This window comes from Atractosteus spatula, chromosome 12 (genome assembly GCF_055471065.1).
Source record: "Atractosteus spatula isolate fAtrSpa1 chromosome 12, fAtrSpa1.hap1, whole genome shotgun sequence".
In the NCBI taxonomy this organism is placed as follows: Eukaryota; Metazoa; Chordata; class Actinopteri; order Semionotiformes; family Lepisosteidae; genus Atractosteus; species Atractosteus spatula.
In genome coordinates this window covers 33,635,545-33,657,515 of record NC_142717.1, presented here as the reverse complement: position 1 = coordinate 33,657,515, position 21,971 = coordinate 33,635,545, and positions in this window count along the sequence as shown.

Below are 21,971 nucleotides of genomic sequence, written 5' to 3'. Positions count from 1 at the left end.
AATCTTTTCAAATTTCTTTGTCAGCTTCAAATAGTTTTTGATAATCTTCATATTTGTGTATCATCTGCAAAATTGACTAGTTTACTTGAACTTCCACCCATCCCTCAAGTATACAATTAACATATTTTCCACTACTCTCCCTTTTCTGTATATAAACCTGTCCATTAATCATCCACAACTCTCTACTTCTCTCTATTAGAAACCCACAGATTCACACAGCTATCTCCTGTACAGCTTATTTCACCCCACACATAAAAAAAATTATCTCCCTTTTTTACAGTTCCTCATGCTCCGACAGCTTTGCAGTGACGGCATGGACTTCCAAAACCAAGCCATCAAAATGTACTCTTTTTTCATTAACAGAGGATATCCCACCCATGTTATTGACAGGGCCCTATCCAGAGCCAATCACCCTTGGATCATCAACTCAATTAGGAACTCCCAACCTCACAACCTCATTTCATTGGTGCTTCCCTAAAACCATAACACGCTTTCTATCCCTGGGACAATTAATGATAATTTCCCCAATTTATAGGATGATTGCTCCACTGGTACCCTTTTTTTCTGACCAACCCATTATCTCATATTGCCGACCACCTAATCTGCATAACCTTCTTGTTCACAGCTCCCTTGACCACCCTCAGCAATCATCCACACCAGGCACTTTCCCCTGCAACAGAACTTGCTGCATCACCTGTACATGTAGTATGTGTATATATCCAATACAATGCGCATTCAAGGCCTCTCTGGATTTCTGAATCACTCACATCGTATCTTGTACCTTCAGAAACCTTACTTAATGTATATTTTGCATTAAATGCCCAGGTATCTCATACTGCTCTCTCTGTCTACATTCTCAAAGAGGGGTTTTGGAACTCCTATTGTAGAAAGACATCCGAAACCAAAATTATCCTGAAACTGGGATCTTTCTTCTGTATGTCATACTAACATGCTTCAAGAAAACTACCATAGTGACGCTGCCCAGAAAAAAACAAGATAACATGCCTGAATGACTACCGTGCAGTGGCACATATTACTGTAGCTATGACGTACATGGAAGGACTAGTAATGACGTCAGTTGCACTATTCTGGTCTTGTCACTTTTGATATCAAACAGGTCATCTCTCTGGTCCTACACATTGTACTTGAACTCTTTGACAGACAGGACACCCATGTCAGGATTTTATTTATTGATTAGTGCTTGGCCTTCAACACAATAGCTTTCTCCAAGCTGGTTTCGAAGTTTAAAGATCTGGGTCTGCATAACTCCATCTGCAGCTGGATACTGGATTTCCTAATGGGCAGACCGCAGGTGGTAACGATATACAACAAAACCTCATCCACGTTAACTCTGAACACTGGAGCCCCTCAAGATTACTACCTCTGTCCCATTCTGTACTTACTATTCACATATGATTGTTCAGTCAAATACAATAACATCTATATCAAATCTGCTTATGGCAACACAGTAATTGGTCTGACGAGTCTGCATACAGGTATGAGGTGGTAGATCTGACACAGTGGTGTTGTGAGAACAACCTAACCCTGAATGTCAAAGAAACAAAAGAACTCATTCTGGACTTCAGAAGACATATAGAGTGTCACACTTTAATCAGCATTGATGGAGCACCAGTAGAAATTGTTAGTTGTTTCAGATTTCTGGGGTAGCTGATCTCTAACCCTCAGATCTCGCCTGGACCCACAATACTGAAGCCATTCTGAAATAGGCACAAGTGAGTGTCCACTTTCTGAGGCATCTGAGATAATGCAGGATGAGTAAGCGGATACTCTTGAGTTTTTATCATTGCACCATAGAGAGTTTCCCGACCGGTAACTTTATTGTATTGTATGGCAATTCAGGACAGCCATTCAGAATGCCGTGGCACCTGCAAAAAAAAACAACTAATAGAATCTGACTTACCATCAATTGATGAAATCTATATCAAATGTTTCTGAAAAAAAACCTGCTCCATAATACAGAAACATAACCAACATAAACTGTTCTCACCTCTATGGTCTGGCAAGCGATAACACAACATTAAAACATAGACCGCCAGGTTCAGAAAGAGTTCTTATCCCCAACTGGTACAAGTCCTGAATAACTAATAGCTACAGTAAATGCAAACTGACTGACTGGCTGCTAGACACCAACACAGACTACGTTGAATGTTGAATTTTACACTGTATACTATACATTTTTGTTAACTATAGTATGTTGTAAAATATATATTGGATGTTGTATTGTATTCTGGAAGATACAGTCTTTGCACTACTCACCTACTGCCGTATTTATGTTGTCTTTATATATTTGTAGATGAGAGAACAAATGTACAAATAATTTCAATGTACTTGTTACAAATAACAAATATTGAACTTAAACTAATTGAAATAAGACTTTCTGGTCTATAATATACATTATTGTTGCTTTCTTTACATATAGATACTTATATAAATTTTAGCAAATGTCAAAGTGAATGGATATTACCACTGTCATGAGAGACTGCTGGAGTTTTGTTAGTAATCTATGCATAACATCTCTTTCTTTCTTAAGTATAGTTTATTAAATACCATTGGGCCCTAGAGATGTTTTTTTCTAAGTAGTTCTAGTACATCAATCAATTCTACTTTTTATATGCAAATATTATTTAATATTGTGCTTTGTCTGTCCCTAGACTGAGGCATGTTGTCAGTTTCTTCCCCAGTAAACAATGGTTTGAAATATTAATTTAATGAATCAGCCATTTCTTTTCATTGTCATTCTGGGCATTTTCCATTATTATTCCTGGGGCAATTAGTCCTATGCCTATTGTTTGCTGTTGTAATTCTGAAAAAATATAATTAAGTAATGTTTTCTTTGTCTTTCTAATATCCAGTTTTACCTGTGTTTTAACTTCATTATATTTATTTTTGTTAACTGGACTATGTTTTTTTATTATTTTATTAAATGATTGTATATTCCTAGTTAATTTACAAACTATTTGGGCCACTGCTTTTCTGACTTTAATTTATTTGTGAGATAAATGTATTTTGTGCTTCAACCACACTATCACATTCAACTACAATATCTACTGCCCTCCATGTTCTAACACATTTTGGGTTATTCTATACATTTATTTTATATTTATTGTATAATTATTTATTGTATTTATCTTATCCAATTATAGCTCTTTATGTTACTAAATATAATATGTATATTGCTTCTTGTTTTTATGTGTCTATAATGCTGCTGTCACAACTGATGAAAATCAAATTATTTAGTTTATATGAAGCAATGTATATTTTACCTCACCAAGATTTGCTTTTCTTGCTATATTTTATCATCTAAAATATGTTTGGCTACATATTAACCCTCTGGATGTATAAATATTTTTCTCCCATTACACAGGTGTAGAAATTCACCTCTGTTTTAAGAATCACACTGTTTTATTTATCTAAAATAACTGGTAGAAACTTAAAAACCACAGAAAGACTAAATGTATTGGACTATAGGTTGTGAAAGACATGAGGCAGGTTTGTGGGAAAGGGTGATGTTTTGATAGATTTTGAGCTGTAGCTTCACAGAGCAATGCTTAAAGGTGGGGCCTGACTGAGGTCATGCTACTAAAATACTCATGGCTTTATAGTCCATGAAAACTGTAGATCTACTGCCGTTCTAGTAGCTCAGCTCAAAGGAATGGACAAAGTCTGTCCTAAAAAACAGCTGGTATTAATCCATTTGAACAAAACTGTGTCAAAATAATCTCACAGACACGCATCCTTATGAAACATGTTTTCTCCCTAACAGTTGTTTGACCATGAATTATACTGGTGATGTTTATCCAGAAGATAAGAAACCACTATCACCCTGTCACTTCTTTGCATGAAGTTCAGCATCAGTTTAAAAGGAAGTTTAGATATATGAAGCAGCGGTTTCAAGCAATAAATTAACAGCATCCGGCATGAATGTACTAAAAATGGTGAAGGAAGAGCAGATTTGTGACACTGTGAAGGTGGCACAAAAAACTAATTATGCTATTTAAATTTTACTTCTGATGTACAGTATATAGAGAGAGCTGTATTATGTTGACTTGAGAAAAGTACAACAATATGTTGTAGTAGGCCTGGATTTTCCTTGTGTTTTCATAGAATAGTAAAAATACACTAACATGTATGTGGTGGTCACTAGTTTGTCAAATAAAATTAAATGAATTGCCAAAGTATAATACTCAGTTTTCTATTTGAGTCCATTAGAAAAAAAGGAGGACTTGGATTAGGTGTTTGTGCTTGGAGGAAATCTTGGGTCATATATTAGCACTCTGTTCTCATAAAAACATTTTATAAAAATAAACCTATCAAGAGTCACTATTTAAACTGTATCTCCAACTACCAATAAAGCATAGTATTTGTGTCAATTCTAAGGCAAAGATTGAAGCCTGCTAACAATAAGAAATCATAAATTGCTATGAAACAAATTTAAGGTGAATTTTATCTATTACAGGTAATTCTTTTTAATTAAGTGTATGTGCTCAGGATTGTTTTTTTCTTATTTTCTCAAACAATGCCTCCAATTGTAAAAATACCTACAGTATGACTATATCAAAATCTTATTTCTGTTACATGCCTGTGGACCCACAATATTGAAATATTTGTTTTCTTCACTATGTGTGCTATTGAAAAACCTGTCTGTGATTTGTCAAATGCCTGTATTATTTAAATTCATTCTTATTGAATGTCCTGCACGGCAATGTTGAATATTACTTAATATTTATTGTCATGTTTCTCACTCTGCACTCTAAAACAAGTTATATTACACTTTTTGTCCTGTTAAACATTCTGATATAGTAACATTCTTCAGTTTGTATTTGGACCACACTGTATATTTTGTATCTTACAATACTGCTTTGGAAAAAATATACTGTATTCGCTGATTTAGCTCAAGTATGCTTACAACAAAGATTTACACAATATCAAGTAGATAGATTTGAAAGTCAGTTAAGTCCCAGTGGATATAATTCCTCATTACCAGTCAACCTTTGCTTAGAGCTCTTTTTTTCAGAAGCCACATCAGTGACAGGCAGGGGGTATTCAGGTCAGGAATGAGGAGGTCTAGCGGAGTTATGAGAAGAAGACCTCCTGGTGCCTATTGGACCTGTGACAGACAGTGACTCATGTCATTGAACTTCTTCTTTCCTTGCTATTAAATAAGCAAGAGATGCAGGTAAAAACAGGGCTTGTTTTGATCCTTTAACAAGGTGATATGGTTCCCTATGACTCTTGGTAGCATTTAATTCTCCACATCTGGGAGTCCAGCCTTTTGGCATAGCATAAATAACTGCTTTCTGAGGAAATGCTGTGTGGTTTGGAGCTGGGAAGTGCCTGTGAGATGGATATTGAATCCTGGCAGGGGGAAAAGCTGTACACGGCACATAAAAATAAAAAAAAAATATTAGAAGTACAGTATAGATTAAATGAAAAGCGTAAGTTTACCTTGTTTATTAGCACCACTGAAGAGTCATCTTCTAAAACAATTTATCTTGTGAATGACAGGCCTCCTTGACAATAAGGGACAAATGAGATGGGCCTTTTTCCTACAGAACTTAAGGTTTATTCAATATTTCCATATATCTTTAAACTTTTACATCATGGCAGACAAATGGTGCCTACTGTATACTCTTAAACAAAAGTAGACATGGAATGTTTTGTGATAACATAAATGATAATCAAATGAAAGATCATATTTCTTATTAGGTATCTTACACTATTTTATGTTTTAATATGGATATTTTGTTGAAGTGACATTGTATCCTAAAAGATGAACAACACAATGAGGTAAAAGAAAGCACTGTTTTAGTGCTTTAGCAATGTGACCTAGACTATTGATTTATGAGCTATTGTGGTGCTCCAATGCAAAAGGGAATGGTGGTAATTAAGTTACTATCTGCTCATACTAAAATAGTGCTGAGTTGCCACAAAAAAGGAACCTCTACTTTTCCTCTCTCGCTGTGAATTCAGATGCAGGGGATGACCTCTGACCGTTTTCAGCTTTTTCCAGCTGCAGCTGTTATTTTTCTCTCTCTGTGCCTTTAGGTGTTGATAGACTGTGAAAGATTCATTAATTTTTACTCTCTGAGTACCATGCTTCTTTTCAAGCTTGTAATGAAGCAATTTATACTCCAGGCTAGTCTTGAAAAGAAGTACTTATTAAGGTCATTCTCAGAAAACGATGTGCTCAAGAGATCACAGGGTATAACTTGGCTGCATTTTTTAATTTGTACATAAACACATATTTTATGTTAATGAGTGTTAATTTTGCTTAAATGTTAAGAATGTCGGGACATTGTATTGCTACTAATGTCACCAATTAATTCCTTATCTCTGAAGAGAGCAGGATCTTTGTCCTTATAGGGTGCTCACTTTGTTTATTATGGTTCATTGTATTCTGTATTCTCAATGTTAGAACTTGTAATTCATCATGCATCCTAGTGCTGGCAAGATTACACAGTCTGTATATGCAGTACTGATACAGCATGACCAATATTCCAACCACATAGAGACAGCAATATGTGATTTCCAATAATTAATAACTTCTCTTTAATAGATAATGAAATAGTGGAATTCATGGAGTTTTTTGTTGTTACATGCCAGAAATTGTAAATCTCACATTTGTTCTCTAACCAGTAACTCACTATCATATCTCTGCATTATTTACTGACTAACAGATAATGTAAAATACATTTTTATCTTATGAACTTCAAAGTATTCAGAAAACAGATTATAATTTCATGTGATCGTTATGTCTTTAATTGTAACATGTATTAGTAACACATGTTATGATTTTCTTTTTGTAAAGATGTGGTGCTCTCAAAATGTATTGGAAATGTGAAGTATGAAGTAAGGTGCGTTACTATGAATTGTAATTACAGTCCTCACTTTGTAATACAATATTACAACTGAATGGAAAACGAAACTCAATAAATAGCATAGTACACAAAATGGGTATACTAAAATAAACAATTTGGAATATATTGAAGAAGAAAGACACAGACCATGGGTAAAAATGACCAATCAGCCAAAATCGGGTGAGGCCATACACTTATAGCTGATAACAGAAAAATCATCAGAGCTGTCAAGGGAAATTCCAAAACAACTGTCAGTCAAGTTATCAACAGCTTCCAGAGTACTGAATGAAGGTATCAAAATCCATAGTTCTCAGAAGACTGAGTAAGGTGAATTATATAAAATAGTCAACCATTAGAAATAAGAACAAAAAAGTCAGATTAGAATTTTCAACAAAGCAGAAGTACAAGGATGAGCCAGGAGAGTTCTGGAACAAAGTTTCAGGGACCAAGATAAACCTTTTCTAAGATAATGGAAAAGCTAACATGTTGAGAAAGAAACTGCACATGCTCCAAGGAACATCACCTCATCTGTGAAGCATCTTAGAGGTAATGTTATGGCCTGGGAATGCACAGCCACCTCTGGAACTGGTTAACTTGTTTTCATTGATGATGTAACAAATGATGGCAGCAGCAAAAATAATTTTGAATTTTACTGAAACATTTTGTCTGCTTATTTACAACAAAATGTTTCCATACTTATTGGATGGCAAATCACCATGCATTCATGACAATGATCCAAAACATATGGCCAGTGCAGCTAAGGAGTGCATCAGGACAAAAAAAAATCTTAGATTGGCCAAGTCAGTCTCCAGATTTGAATACAAATCTAGCTTGCATTTTACATACTGAAGAGTAAAAAATAAGTCAGATCATCAAAGAAATGTAGCTACAGCAAAGACTTGGCAAAATCTTTCTCTCAAATGATTGAGTTTGGTTAGGTAAGTGAGTCAAAGACTTCATGCACTTTTACATCAAAAAGGATAAACAACTAAATACTGCCCTGTAAAAGTGGATATTTATTGAAAGTGAATACATGTCCCAATACACATGGTCACTTGAAATAAGTGGGTTGCAATAAAAGTATGGTGTTGTCTAATATGATAAAAATGTATGGATGGAAAATACAAAATAAGGTTTATATTATATTTTACTTACCATTTACATCATATTAATAACATGATCACAGACACAAATTGCACAGATTTCTTTGCATTTGTTGTATTTATACCACTTTCGTCACCAAACATTTAACATGAATCACTTTTCCTCATCATGTACTGTAAGTAATCAGCTTACACAGGTTTGGAACTATACTGTACATAAGTATACTAATAATTTGATGAAGACAACAGACATACAGATGCAGCCATTCAAAGTGTGCGTCACAGACACGTACCGCAGGTGACGTCGCTCAGTATGACGCAAGATGACGCGTGGCACCGCAGTAAGTGATTGGTTGACCGACAGGGGCACTCGTGGTCCGTTGGTCTGTCGTAGAAAGACTTACAGTAAAAACGTCTTTGCTGTGCCCGTTGTAGATATTGAATTTACCAATGAAGGGAAATCTTAGTAGCTGAGCATAAAAAGAATAGGAGCATACTGTAACGCGTGTGAAGGCCATAAACGATATTAATTTTGGAACATAAACATACAGTATATAGCTGGTCTTGGTACTTTAAAGAAAAAAATACACACCAGTATTCCATTTCTCCCTAAACATTTTAAGCTTTGAAGTCTTTAACTAACGTGATACCGGAGTCAACAAGCATACTTTTAGAATTTGATTAAAAGGGAATATAATATGGAATCGCGTATCTAAGGAATTTAATAATGGTATTCGTGTGCTGCGACAGGGCTGTGTAGGGCTGTTTCGCCTGCCTGTTCATGCGAGCTGTGTTGTAGCCGACTGGTCTAGGTGCGTGCCTAGCAACTGGTAGGTTGTGTGTTCAAATCCAGCTGGTACCGGACTTTTCTTTTAACAAACATTTCTTCGAAAAAATAGAATAGCGATATTATGGACAATCAATTGACTTTTATATTTCAAAATATCGCAACATGATCGATATTTGCGATATTTTGAACATATCTTCCCTTCTGACAGCGGTTCCTCCTTCTATTGTGTGTGTGTGTGCAACAGAGTAAATTTTTATAGAGAAATGGAGGCTGGACAGTATGCGTTACAATATAAACATTTATATTGATTTAAATCGTGTTCTGATTTAAATCGCAAACGCGTGTTTAATTATGTGTTTTTTAATCATAATCAGGCTAATGCATTTCTACATTTTCTGTATGAACCAGCTTAGAGGTTCATACAGAAAGACAGCTTGTGTTTAAATTGAGTGTAAGGTAATTTATGCTTCTAAAGTCATGGTCAGCATTTATTATCGTACTGTGCTGTAAACTTTTTCTGTGCCTAGTCACATTATTTTATAGCGTTTTTATTGCGTTATTAAATCTGGTGGCGCTGTGTGTTACAGTAGTTTCGTGACTCCCATGTCACATGGTCTGTGATTAAATCCCATAGAACTATGACTTTATTTTTTAACAAACATTTCTTTGAAAAAAATGAAACGTTTCCCTTGGTCAGAGATTAAATAAAACCTCACTCGCACCAAACAAATTTATATTTCTAAATATCACAAAATACGTTCATTGTCTTCCAATCGAGTCGAGTTGACATTGGAAGCCTGCCACACCCGGACTCTTAAACCAACGCATTAGCACGTCAAAGCCCATCGAGGGTATTGAGCCAGTATTGGCTTTAGTATTTCCCCCCTCTCCCCTCAATTCAATTCAATTCAAGGTGTTTTATTTGCATGACAGATGGGTACAAGCAGTGTTGGGTATGTATATTGTAACGCTTACGGCAGACAGGCACTGTGTAAGAGCCGGCGCACCAGAGCAGCGCACCGAGGGAGCGTCTGCATTTCTAACTTAGTTTTTAAAATTAGTCAAGCAATATGAAGCATCCCCTTTTACTTTGTGCCTGAGCATAAAAAGAATAGGAGCATACTGCAACGCGTGTGAAGTCCATAAACGATATTAATTTTGGAACTTAAACATACAGTATATGGCTGGTATCGGTACTTTAAAGAAAACATACACACCAGTATTCCATTTCTCCCTAAACATTTTAAGCATCGAAGTCTTTAACTACCGCGATACCGGAGTCAACAAGCATACTTTTAGAATTTGATTAAAAGGGAATATAATATGGAATCGCGTATCTCAAGAAATTAATAACGATATAATTATATTCATGTTGCAAAAGAACTGCAACGGACATAAAAACTCCCTTGCTTTTAATAGAGCGTTCCATAATTTCTAACTACGAAAATGCCAGGTGAAAGGATTTGTAAACATATTTTGTTAAAGCAAGTCAGTTTTTTCCGCAACACATAAAAGACATTTTTCCAAGAAAGTTTAGCCTTTGTCACTAATGAAACCACTAAATAAAGACATAAATATAGAAATCTTAAGATTTGTTTTATTTAATGTTGGTAGCAGGATGAACTGTCAGAGTGTATATTTTGTCGCAGAGTTGCTGCAAGATGTTAACAGTGAAAAAGGTATTTAGAAATGAGTTATTTCAAGATGAAAATTTTCAGAATAATTGCAAATCTAGCAGGATAGAGAAAGCACAGAAAACTGGCAGTTAGATTGATCAGATTAGTATGAAAAGTCATTTAGCAAAGGGAATTAGAAGAGTGACAAACTAGTATACTTTAGATCTTTTTTTTCTGAACCAGGGACAATCTGATCATGTTTCCCTATAACAATAATAAAAAACTTTATTTGATATATCACCATTAAAGGTGGCATCTCAAAGCAATACAGTAGATGTAAAAACAGATAAAAGGACCACAGATTACAAAGTAAATGCATATAAGAAAGACAAGCAGGTAGAGGTGCTACCAAAATTAGAAAATGAAGCAGATACAGACACTAAGTCTTCTGAAAAGAAAGGTTCTGAGGTTAGATTTAAACTGGCCCTGGTGTGTGTGTGTTTGTGTCTGTCCTGTGATGGACTGGCGCTATGTCCAGGGTGTATTCTGCCTTGTGTCCGTCGCTTCATTCATGTGCATCCAACACACAGTTCAACGCTAGCAACTACACAAAATCTAAAATATGAGCTCTACTTGCCACTTACAGTACCAACAGTACCAGCTAACTTTAGTAGTGACATTTTCATGGATCTTTTTAACAATAAAATTTACAACATCAGACTTCAGACACAATTAAACAGGCCTCAAAAAAGTCTGGTACAAACATTTTCAGCATGGAATAAACCGTTACTTTAATGGTATAAACCTTAAATGGATTCATATTCTCAATAAGATTTGGTGCTCAGTAACATGACTTAGAAAATGACAGAAGACATACGTATCATGCTTATCCTTCTATTTTTCATAATCGTAAACTCCTTAAGGCAGTTACATTTTCTCTGTTCTGACCTGGAGTTACAGAGAAATTTAAATTCTAATAAGAGATTTGTAATGAGGAAAGTCATACCAATCACTCATACAGTACCAGGATTTGCAATTACAATACAAATACTTTCTTTCTGTATGTGTTTATTTTGCAGTTTGAGTCTATGGCATTCCTTTGGGGGTCTATACTCCAAGGCATGACTTTTTTATGTATAAACATCAGTATTTACTGCTATTAATTACTGTACGATTTATAGTTGAAATCTGAGCCTAGATATAAAGTTAAAATCTCGACAAAGCAATGTAGGAAATACAGAGAAAATAAATCCTTTCTGACATCTAAAATCAGTTTCGATCAAGGTCTCTAAAACGAACAAGAAAAAGAAGATTTTCGGAGGGCAATTACGCTGTGTTTATATAGAATAAGTGATTTATGAGCAATCTAATTTCTTGTTCGTTTAAAACAGTGAAATGTCAGCTGTAAAAGATCGCACCAGAAACAGCACTCTCTCTGCCTGTCATAGACGTTCAGGAAAGGCTGAATGAAGTCATGTCAAGTACAATAATTCGGAGATCAATAATACCAGTTGTAGGACAGTACATAAGGAGGATAAGGATTTTGAAGTTGACTCGAAATCTGATAGGTAACCAGTGCAAGGACTTGAAAACAGGTGTAATGCATCCCTGATAGGATTCTTGCTGTCATATTGTGAACATATTGAAGATTGCTCAGTGTGGATTTAATTTCCCCAGTGAACAGGATGTGCATTTATTAATTCTAGAAAAAAAGCCTTTCTTGATTTCTCTAGTTCTTAGTTTCTCTAGTTCCCTTTAAAATAAACTATTATTCCACAATGCAGAGTATTACATGGCCAGTATTTACACATGATATTTGTGATTTAAAGAAATTAACACAAGCAGCTTTTGGAGATTTAAGTGTTGGCTGAGTTATTGCAGGATAAAAGACTAGAGATGTTGGCAAGAAGAAGATAGTTTGGGGAAAGCTGAGGAATACACTTATAACAAGAACACTTCCTAATGGGGTTAGGCATACTTTTGATGAAGATGATGAAGTTAACAGACTATATGTTTACATAGATACTGAAATAAGGATTGTATTTTAGATTATGTGTAGTTGCTGGCATTGAACTGTGTGTTGGATGCACATGAATTGAAGGAATGGGCAAACATAGCTGATGCGGATCCACAGAGCCAGCATATTAAGATGTTTATAATTAGAGGCAATTTGTTTAAATAACTAGGTATGGATACTGATGTGCAAGAGAGGTGGAAAGGCTGTTTCCTTAAGCCAGCAGTATAAAATATTTTATTCTCAGTGAGATGCTGCCATTTCATAGTGGGTTTCTAACACTGTGTATAGTTCCATCCACACAGTGCCTTTACTTCCATTTCTAATCTCTTTATCCAGTACAGAGGATTTGGAGCCTATCCCAGTAAGCAACGGACACAAGGCAGAATACACCCTGGACATAGCGCCAGTCCATCACAGGACAGACAGACACAAACACACACAGACCAGGGCCAGGTTTCCCATAAACTAATTAACTTACCAGTATGTTTTGGAGTGCGAGAGGGAGTCATATCACACATATGGAGAAAAACCATGTAACCCAGAGAGAACATGTAAACCCCACACACACAGGATAGCAGGAATTGAACCTAGGACCCCAGTGCTGCAAGATAGCAATGCTAACCACTTTGCCACCATTATAAATGGATGGATATCTTAGTTATCTTTCTAGTTCACAGGTTTGCATGCATAATTTAATTTTGAAAGCCACTGAGACATCAGGTACTACTGTTGTATTTATGAAAAAGAAACAAAACAAAAAACATACTAACAACTGTGCCATCCTACTCCTTAGCTAATACATTTTATTATTCATAAACAGTTAACATTGTTAGCAAAATATTTTGAATTATATTTAACCCTATTTTTTCTTTAGTTTTGTATTTAACTTATTATATGATAGTCAGACTTAATGTATATTTGAACAATGAAAATATATTTTTACAAGATTTTACATTAAGCACTTAAAATTAATATGGTTAATAATAGTAAACTGTAACATGCTGTAACAAGATCGGTTAAACAGCGAAGAAAATGCTTTCAGAGAAAATGTTTCAGGTGTGAAGAACATAGATCTCCAATGCAATTTCAACCAAACCTGTTCCCACACACCCTGCCCCCACTACCATTAGAATATACACAAAGCACTCAAATCTTTCGAGCTAATGATCAGGTGACCCGAGAGAGAGCGAGAGAAACACCAAGGGGTGCGGAACCAGGGAACTATTTACATGGAAAACGGGCGATCTCCCCAGACTGTCCGCCCGTTTCACTGTTACCTGGATACCTCTTTATTTAGAACTCACTAACACTGATTTTTAGTTTAGAAGGATTCAAGTAGGGTTTTAGATGAAAGGCAGCGACCTTAATCAAGCCCAAATCACAATTGAACCCATTCAGAGCCTACATTACATTTTAGCGTTTCATTCTGAGCAGAAGACCCTCACACCTGAAGAAGGGGGAGGTGTTTTTCGCTGGAAATCTCGCCTGCTTCTACTTTACAACCGGAGTGCTGGCTGTGACGAATTAAACCGGTATTACAGGTTTCAATCACAGACCATGTGACATGGGAGTCAGGAAACTAACACCGCGCCACCGGATTTGATAACGCTATAAAAACGCTATAAAATAATGTGACTTGGCACAGAACAAGTTTACAGCACAGTACAAAAATGCTGACCATGACTTTAGAAGCATAAATTGCCTTACACTCAATTTAAACACAAGCTGTCTTTAGCCCTCTAAGCTGGTTCATACAGAAATGTAGAGATCCAGGCTCAGAACACACAGCTTCATTAGCGAATACATATGCAGGACAACTAGAGAAGACGTTTTACAGAGGATGGATTTTTAGAAACATCCCATCAGTGACATCACTGAAGTCAACTCCTAGGTACTGTAACTGTCGTGTGGATAGTTTCACAAGAATCAGACAAAGGTTTAAGCATCGCTTGTTCTAGATAAAACTGCAAAAAAAAAACAACCACCCATAATGTACTTCTTTGCGGCTCTGTTTGCCCAAATCATATATTCACAACGTGAAATCTAGAACATAGTATTACGTAACCAAAATCCGCAATATGGAAACAGAACCTGTGTAATTGTTGATAGATGATGTACTCGTAACATTTTTTCAAGACGAACTACAACATTTAAAAAATGACTTGTATGTACTTGATATCTCTAATCAATCCACGGGTCCCAGCACGAAACGAAACTAAAACGCATACCGTTTCGCGCTTCTTATTAGTTGCTCAAAAGTAATTTGACCGTATGAAATGCATAATATAAACCTAGAAACATATACTTGAGTAGTACTTAAGCACTGTAGTATCTGTGTTAAGACATCAGGATGTCTTCTATCTTCTTCAGGATGAATAAAGTGGGCCTATTTATCTATCAATCATATTTAAATAACTAGTGTTCTGTACCGTGGTACCCCTAAAAGTACCACACTTGTACCATACAACAGTAGTACCTGATGTCTCAGTGGCTTTCAAAATTAAATTATGCAATAAATAACCACATGTAAGACTCTGATGCTTAAAATGTTTAGGGAGAAAGTGGAATACTGGTGTGTATTTTTTCTTTAAACTACCAATACCAGCCATATACAGTCTGTAACGTAGGGATTTCTATACGTCTTTATTTAGTGTTTACATTAGTGACAAAGGCTAAACGTTTAGCTTCAGTAACGTGTACATATCTCCCCTTTTTATAAAACGACATGGTTGAAAACTGTTCCAGAGCCACTGTTGTTTCATCAGTGAAAAGTACATCATGAAATGCCTCTCCCTGTTCAATCCACTGGAAAAAAGAAAAGGAGCATAAAGCTTCTGATGGTCATAAACGATATTCATTTAGGAGCAGCATCAGAGGTATGTTTTTAACTGCACTGCATTGGAGAGAATACCGTAGTGTGTTTTTTTTTACTCCCTGGCGGAAACTGGCTTCCAGAAGAATCAGTATGGCTCAGAGATTAAATAAAACTTCACTCGCACCAAACAAATGTATATTTCTAAATATCACAACATGATCGAATTTAAGTCATTTTAATAACAATGAATAGTCACCTATGCGTTACAATATAAACATTTATATTGATTTAAATCGCGTTTAAATCACCTTTATTTAAAACCCATAAATAAAGCTGATACTGTTTAGACTTCCAATTATTTAAAACTGTATTAAAGCAGCACGATACACAATGCAACGTAAATCGCTATCTTTGTCTTCTGTGTAATAATGTTCACCTCTCTGTCCAGCAAATTTACAGGTTAAAAACAATACTGTTAGGCTGGGAAAACGATTTTTCTCCCCCCCCCCTCAAAAACCCAGTAAGTACAGTACTTACTAGTTAAAGGCTAGGCTCCCGACTACGGCGAAAGGAACCCTTCTTTCATTAGAATACAATGAACATATTTTAGCCCTGAATGAATAAATGGCAAACATGGTTTACATAAAAGACATTTTTCCAAGAAAGTTTAGCCTTTGTCACTAATGAAACCACTAAATAAAGACATAAATATAAAAATCTTAAGATTTTTAAAATGCATGACTTTGCTAAAATTTATTTGAAAATAAAAACAATTACAACCGCCAGGGGAGAGAGAGAACAGGGGAGGGATGTTGGTTTTGCATAAGGGGCGGGGCTATGGAAATTAGGTCTGTTTGGGAATGTGTAGTTACATGTTCTGGCTGTTTGTGAATTATCGTTGTTGAGTATGGAGTGTTGAGGTATTGATTTTGTGTAATGCTTTATGTTGAAAATTGAGGTGGATTTTGTTTATGATAAACAGGATAAACTGGGATGGGAGGAAGGTTTGGTTTTGCATAAGGGGCGGGATTATGATAATTGGAGGACTTTGCGAAAGTCAAAATGGTTTGATATATTTGATTTTGTATTGTGGTTGTTATCTATGTTTTTGGTTGGTATTATGTTTATATGGTTGTTTTTGTTGGTTGGTTGTTATTATGGTTATTAATAATACGATCTATAGTTGAAATCTGAGCCTAAATAAAAAGAAAAAGCAAGTGATTAGGTTTATGAGCAATCTAATTACTTATTCGTTTAAAACGCTATATAAAATAAAGTTTATTATTAATTTGCTGCACAGAGCGGTGAATATTATTATGCATAAGACAAAGATAACGATCCTGATCAGTTTAGAAATCTGTGTACGCTGTAAGGTTTTTACTTCTTAAACTTTTAAAATACACGTTTTGAATAGAAAGAAATCCTCTTCCTGTTACAGTATGTATAGCAAACTAGCACGTCTTTTTTCTCCAATCAGAGGGGTGTCAGATGGTGTCAGCCAATCACCATTCTGCGTTGGGTAGCAACGGGTGACTGTTCTCAGGCGGAAGATGTAAACAGCTTAATGTTCGTGTTAAATAATTTTTTAAAATTCAATTAAACGGGCACAGTTAAGACATTAAATATACATATACATACTGTATACAGTACAGTTTGCATACGGTAATATGTTACGCGATTAAAAAATAAATAAATAAAACTGGAAGGTCCAGCTGGATTCGAGCACACACCCGGCCCGTTGGCAGGCACGCACCTAGACCAGTCGGCTACAGTCAGCTCGCATGAGCAGGGAGGCGAAACAGCCCTACACAGCCCTGCCGCAGTACACGGATATAATCATACCGTTATTAAATTCTTGAGATACGCGATTCCATATTATATTCCCTTTTAATCAAATTCTAAAAGTATGCTTGTTGACTCCGGTATCACGTTAGTTAAAGACTTCGAAGCTTACAATGTTTAGGGAGAAATGGAATACCGGTGTGTATTTTTCCTTGTGATATTTTAAGCTCTAGTTGAATGATAGGTGTCGCATTTTAAATCATTTTCGTAGTTAGAAATTATGAAACGCCCTGTTAAAAGCAAGGAAGTTTTTATGCCCGTTGAAGTAAAACAAAATGCCTGACAAAGTATGGCTTGGACAGATTTCAAGTGCTTGTACAAATGTGCTAAAGAAATTATACTTTGAGTATACAGCTTGTCCAAAGTCATCCATTATTAATACTATTAGTAATATCTTCGGTAAAGGCTTTGATGCATAAATATTTCTGATAAAGGTAGGTTGTGTACTTTTGTCCAACTGAGCAATCTTGCTTTCATAAAATATACCAACATTTTAATGACTGAAGATTAACATGCTGTAATACACTGTTCAAAATTAAAGGCTCAAATGCTGTACATGAGAGGTTAAGCTCCCCCTGGCGGTTTTACAAGGTGACGCCGGATAGTTTCCGGCAGAGCGTCAAATGACGCGCGATTAATCACGTCACACTGCGTGATGCCGCGACACGCCCACCGGGGTATGCCGCAAAATAACGCACGCATTTTGAATGGCTGCATCTGTACTGTAATGTCATCATTTATAGAGGTTAATAGACAAATTGGGATTATGAGACTATTGCACTAGCAATATGGAAGAATGGACTTTGATCCACACAGGTCTCATTTTCTCAGTCTGCATGATCAGTGTAATAAGGAGAACTTCATCCTCTATACTCATAGCATCTGCTGATGGCATCACTATTTCAAAATTCTGAAAGATAGCAAAGGGTTTTATTTTCTTCTTAAAAAAGCAAATATGTAGAAATTAAAGTACTTCTGAAGGGAATGCTACAATTTGTAAAATATTTTCATTTTAGTATTATTGGCATTATGGCATCATATAGTCTTCTGACAGATAAACATTATTATGTGACGAAAATTGGAGTTCTGCTTCATACCAGCTGGTATGAAAGCCGCACCAACATAAACAGCTGCAATGATTTCAACATTCACCCACAACCAAGCCCATTTAAAATTTGCACCTGAAAAATGTCTACAATGTGTTATGCCCACAATGGTTCAGAAGTACACTTCTTCAAAAGCTGTTTGACCAGTGAACTTCAAACTTTCTATCAGTCTAATTCCCTCTTAGTTTTCTTGTAGTTCACTTACACTGTTAAACTACTTACAATACTGGGACTTTCAGCTTTCAGAGATGTACTTGGAAGCTTTCAGTTTTTTTTTTAGCTTTTTGAGCCAAATTTCAAGTTTCTTCTACCAAAGGTATGATGATATTGCTGCAATATTGTCTTTGGCTTTGTAAAGACCATAGCAAATCTTAAAAAAACTGAATGCATAATTCTACTCTTCTAATAGCATTGCTGTCAACCAACATCGACCAAATAAAAAAGTTCAGTATTCTCACCTTCAAACATTTTTATTACATTACATCAAATGTAATTGCCATAAGTTGTACAGGAAAAACAAATTCAACATCATGGTAATTCATTCCATGTTTTCAATCATTTGATCAATCAATCAATGTATCAATCAATCATTTTTATTGATAATGTCATAATTTAAATTCACAACACCATTTCATTCCCTGCAACTCAGGGTATTTTACAAGTTAAACAAAAACTTCAGATACAAAATAGGAAGGGAGCAAAGCATCAAAATAGAAGAATATCATTTTTAAAAGATAAAAGCAAGTCTTTAGTTGTAATTTGAAATATTTATAGATTAAGAGTGTTTATTTATACAGGCAAAGAATTTCACAGTTAATGTGCATAGAATGAAAAAGCTCAGTCACTTATATTCTTTAAACTGCTGACCAAGATCTGCTGATCATACTTTCTAAAAAAAGACAGTTTAAGACTGAAAAGGGTCTCTTTAAATACAGTGGTATTGTTTGTAATGTTAATAATACCACTATAACTATAAAGTTATAGTTTTATGTAATGTTTTATAAGTTATTATTAAGACTTAAATCCACTCTGTCTTTTAAAGTTATCCAGTTCAGTGATTGTAACAAGGTCTGCTGATCTTTTAGGAATGTCGCTTTACTTTGGTAATCATTTCAAGTGAATGTCTATCCTGAAGCAATGGAGAACAATATAAAATAAATACACAGTACAGTAGGTCATATGTAAAATAAGATATTGAGGATCATAAAAACTATGACTTACTATTTTCCTTTATTATTTTAAAATATAATTATTTATTTATCTGTTCTTAACAGTTAAAAATGTGTACATGAATGCATTAGTCATACTTACAGTATAGGGGCCGCTGTCCATATATCGTATGATACTGAGCAGGGCAAATTTTAATAACACTACATCTGAAGTAGTCAGAAAAAATGAATAAATGTAAAGTCCGCATGCATTCTTTACATCTAAACAGTAAAGTTCAATGTGTTGCTGTAAACAATGGTTTTCTTCTTGTCTGAATGCCTATCATGTGTATCTTTTAATATTTGGTGACCTTTTACTCATGACCTAAAGATTTAGAGAATTAAAAAGTCCCTTCCATTATGACAATAACGCAAGTGAGAACTGAATGGATTTTAGTATGGTCTTGAAAAGGGTTTTGTTAGTTGGCTGGTGTGTGTATACCACAGAACTGTTCTGTTTTGTTCTCCTTGTAAATTTTGTTCTTTTGACTAAAAAGTCAGTGTTTTTAAAATAGAATAACAGAGCTGAAAAGAAAGGATCTGCTGTTGCTCAGCAGCTCTGTACATATGAACTGTAGTATTCATTAGCATGTGACATACCAAGGACTGATATTGGGAAACAATGTGTCCTTGGTTCTTTTGTAGGATACAAGCTCATTTAAAGATTATAAGGGTAATTATTGAACTTATTTGAATTCAGTGACATTATTTTCATTAAATCTTCAATGAGTCCCTTTGAAATATATATTTCTGTTAGAAATATTTTACTTACAGCATACAAGCAAGTTACAGTACATACATTCATCTTATGAATTTCCAGTTTCGTGTTACTGTGTTTAATTAAAAATAGAAAGGTATATACAAATTGATGTGTAAACATTGAATTGATTAGTCTCAACAGGATTTAGTTTACAATCTGTTAAGTGCATGAGATCTAGCATCATATTCTTTTCAATTAATCTAAATGGAAATGGAGTATAAATAATAATTATGACATTAATTTAAAAAGTACAGTATATATGTACCTATTTATTGCTAAACTTAATCATTTTAAAACAGCAAAAAGCAGATTTATGAAAATACCTCAGGTTATGAAAACAAACCATTGCCAACTAAAATTGAAAATTGTAAACCAAAACAACTTACTGTATAAGTTATTGCAAGCACTGTTTAGAATTGTTTTCATAGGGAATAAGGTTTTAGATACAGTACAGATACGCTGATGTCTGATAATCACAGAACACAGAAGGTATTGGCAGATCAATCAACACTGGCATATCCATACCTGCCTCAGGATGCCAAACATACATACTGTACAGGTACACGTGTAAATAAATAAAATAGATTTTACTGGAAAGAAAATGCAGTGATAGTTTTCTCTTTTTTTGCAGTTGATGTCTTATTCTTTAAGTGCTTGTATTTCAGAATCCCTTAGCAGTCCACTCTTGAATAGAAATAATACAGATCAAACATGATAATATAGTCTAACAAGATAATTGCTGAATTAAGATCAATTAAATGAAACAAAGGCAAATTTGATTTTCTCTTGGTTGTATTGTTAGCCTTTATTTCACAATTCATTTCCATGTCTGCCTTTTGCAGTTACATTATAATACCTGCAGTATTAAAAATATATTTCTTTAATAAAAATGTTATGGGAGAAATTAATTTCTTAAAGCATACTGTATGTGTACAGTATATACTGTATGTACTGTAGTATTATGACTTTTTTGGAGAGTATACTGTATGTTATGATTCATTTTGTTGCAGTGTTCGTCCAATTCTCTGCAATAAAAATAGTACAAATAACAATCAATAAAGTGTTTATATCTAACAAAGTGTTTTTCCTACAGGAAAAACATATTCAGTCCTCTATTGTACTTAAGTAATGGTTTGTGTTTACTTTAGAATCTTTCTGCAAATGCAGCTATCAATTACTGTAGGTTTCAACCAGCTTCACCACTGTGATTCTAGAGAGCTGAGCATACACCAACTGCGCTCACCTGACCAACTATTTCCTTCTCAGTAGTGCTTAGTCAATTTTACACAAACTCTGGAACACTAGTCTGTAGCATGCAGGGGTGACAACATGTAAGCCAACTGCCATTCTCCAGGCTGAAATAAACATTTTGCATTTTAGTGAAGACTTTAAGCATTTAACCAATTATTTAGCCCTCAGCTATTCTAGCTTAATCAAAACCTTGACCCATATATAACTTACAAATTAATGGAAATCAGACACTTTTTTTCTTGTCAAAGTTATAATTCATTCTAGATTTTTAGCACAATAATGTGTAAATTTGATTTTTTTTTCCATTTTGCTTGAATCATCAACTTAATAAAGATTATAAACATATATTATACATCATATTTGTATAACATCTAACAAATGATGCCTTTAAATATTACAAACATATTACATTGCCCAAGGAAAGATTGTGTTTTCAGTACTTTTCTATCATTAAGTATCTGACTTTGGGTGGCATGATGGTGCAGTGGTTAGCATTTCTGTCTCTCAGCACTGGGATCCTCGGTTCAACTCCAGACCCAGCATGCTATCTGTGTGGAGTTTTATGTTCTCCCCATGCTCACATGT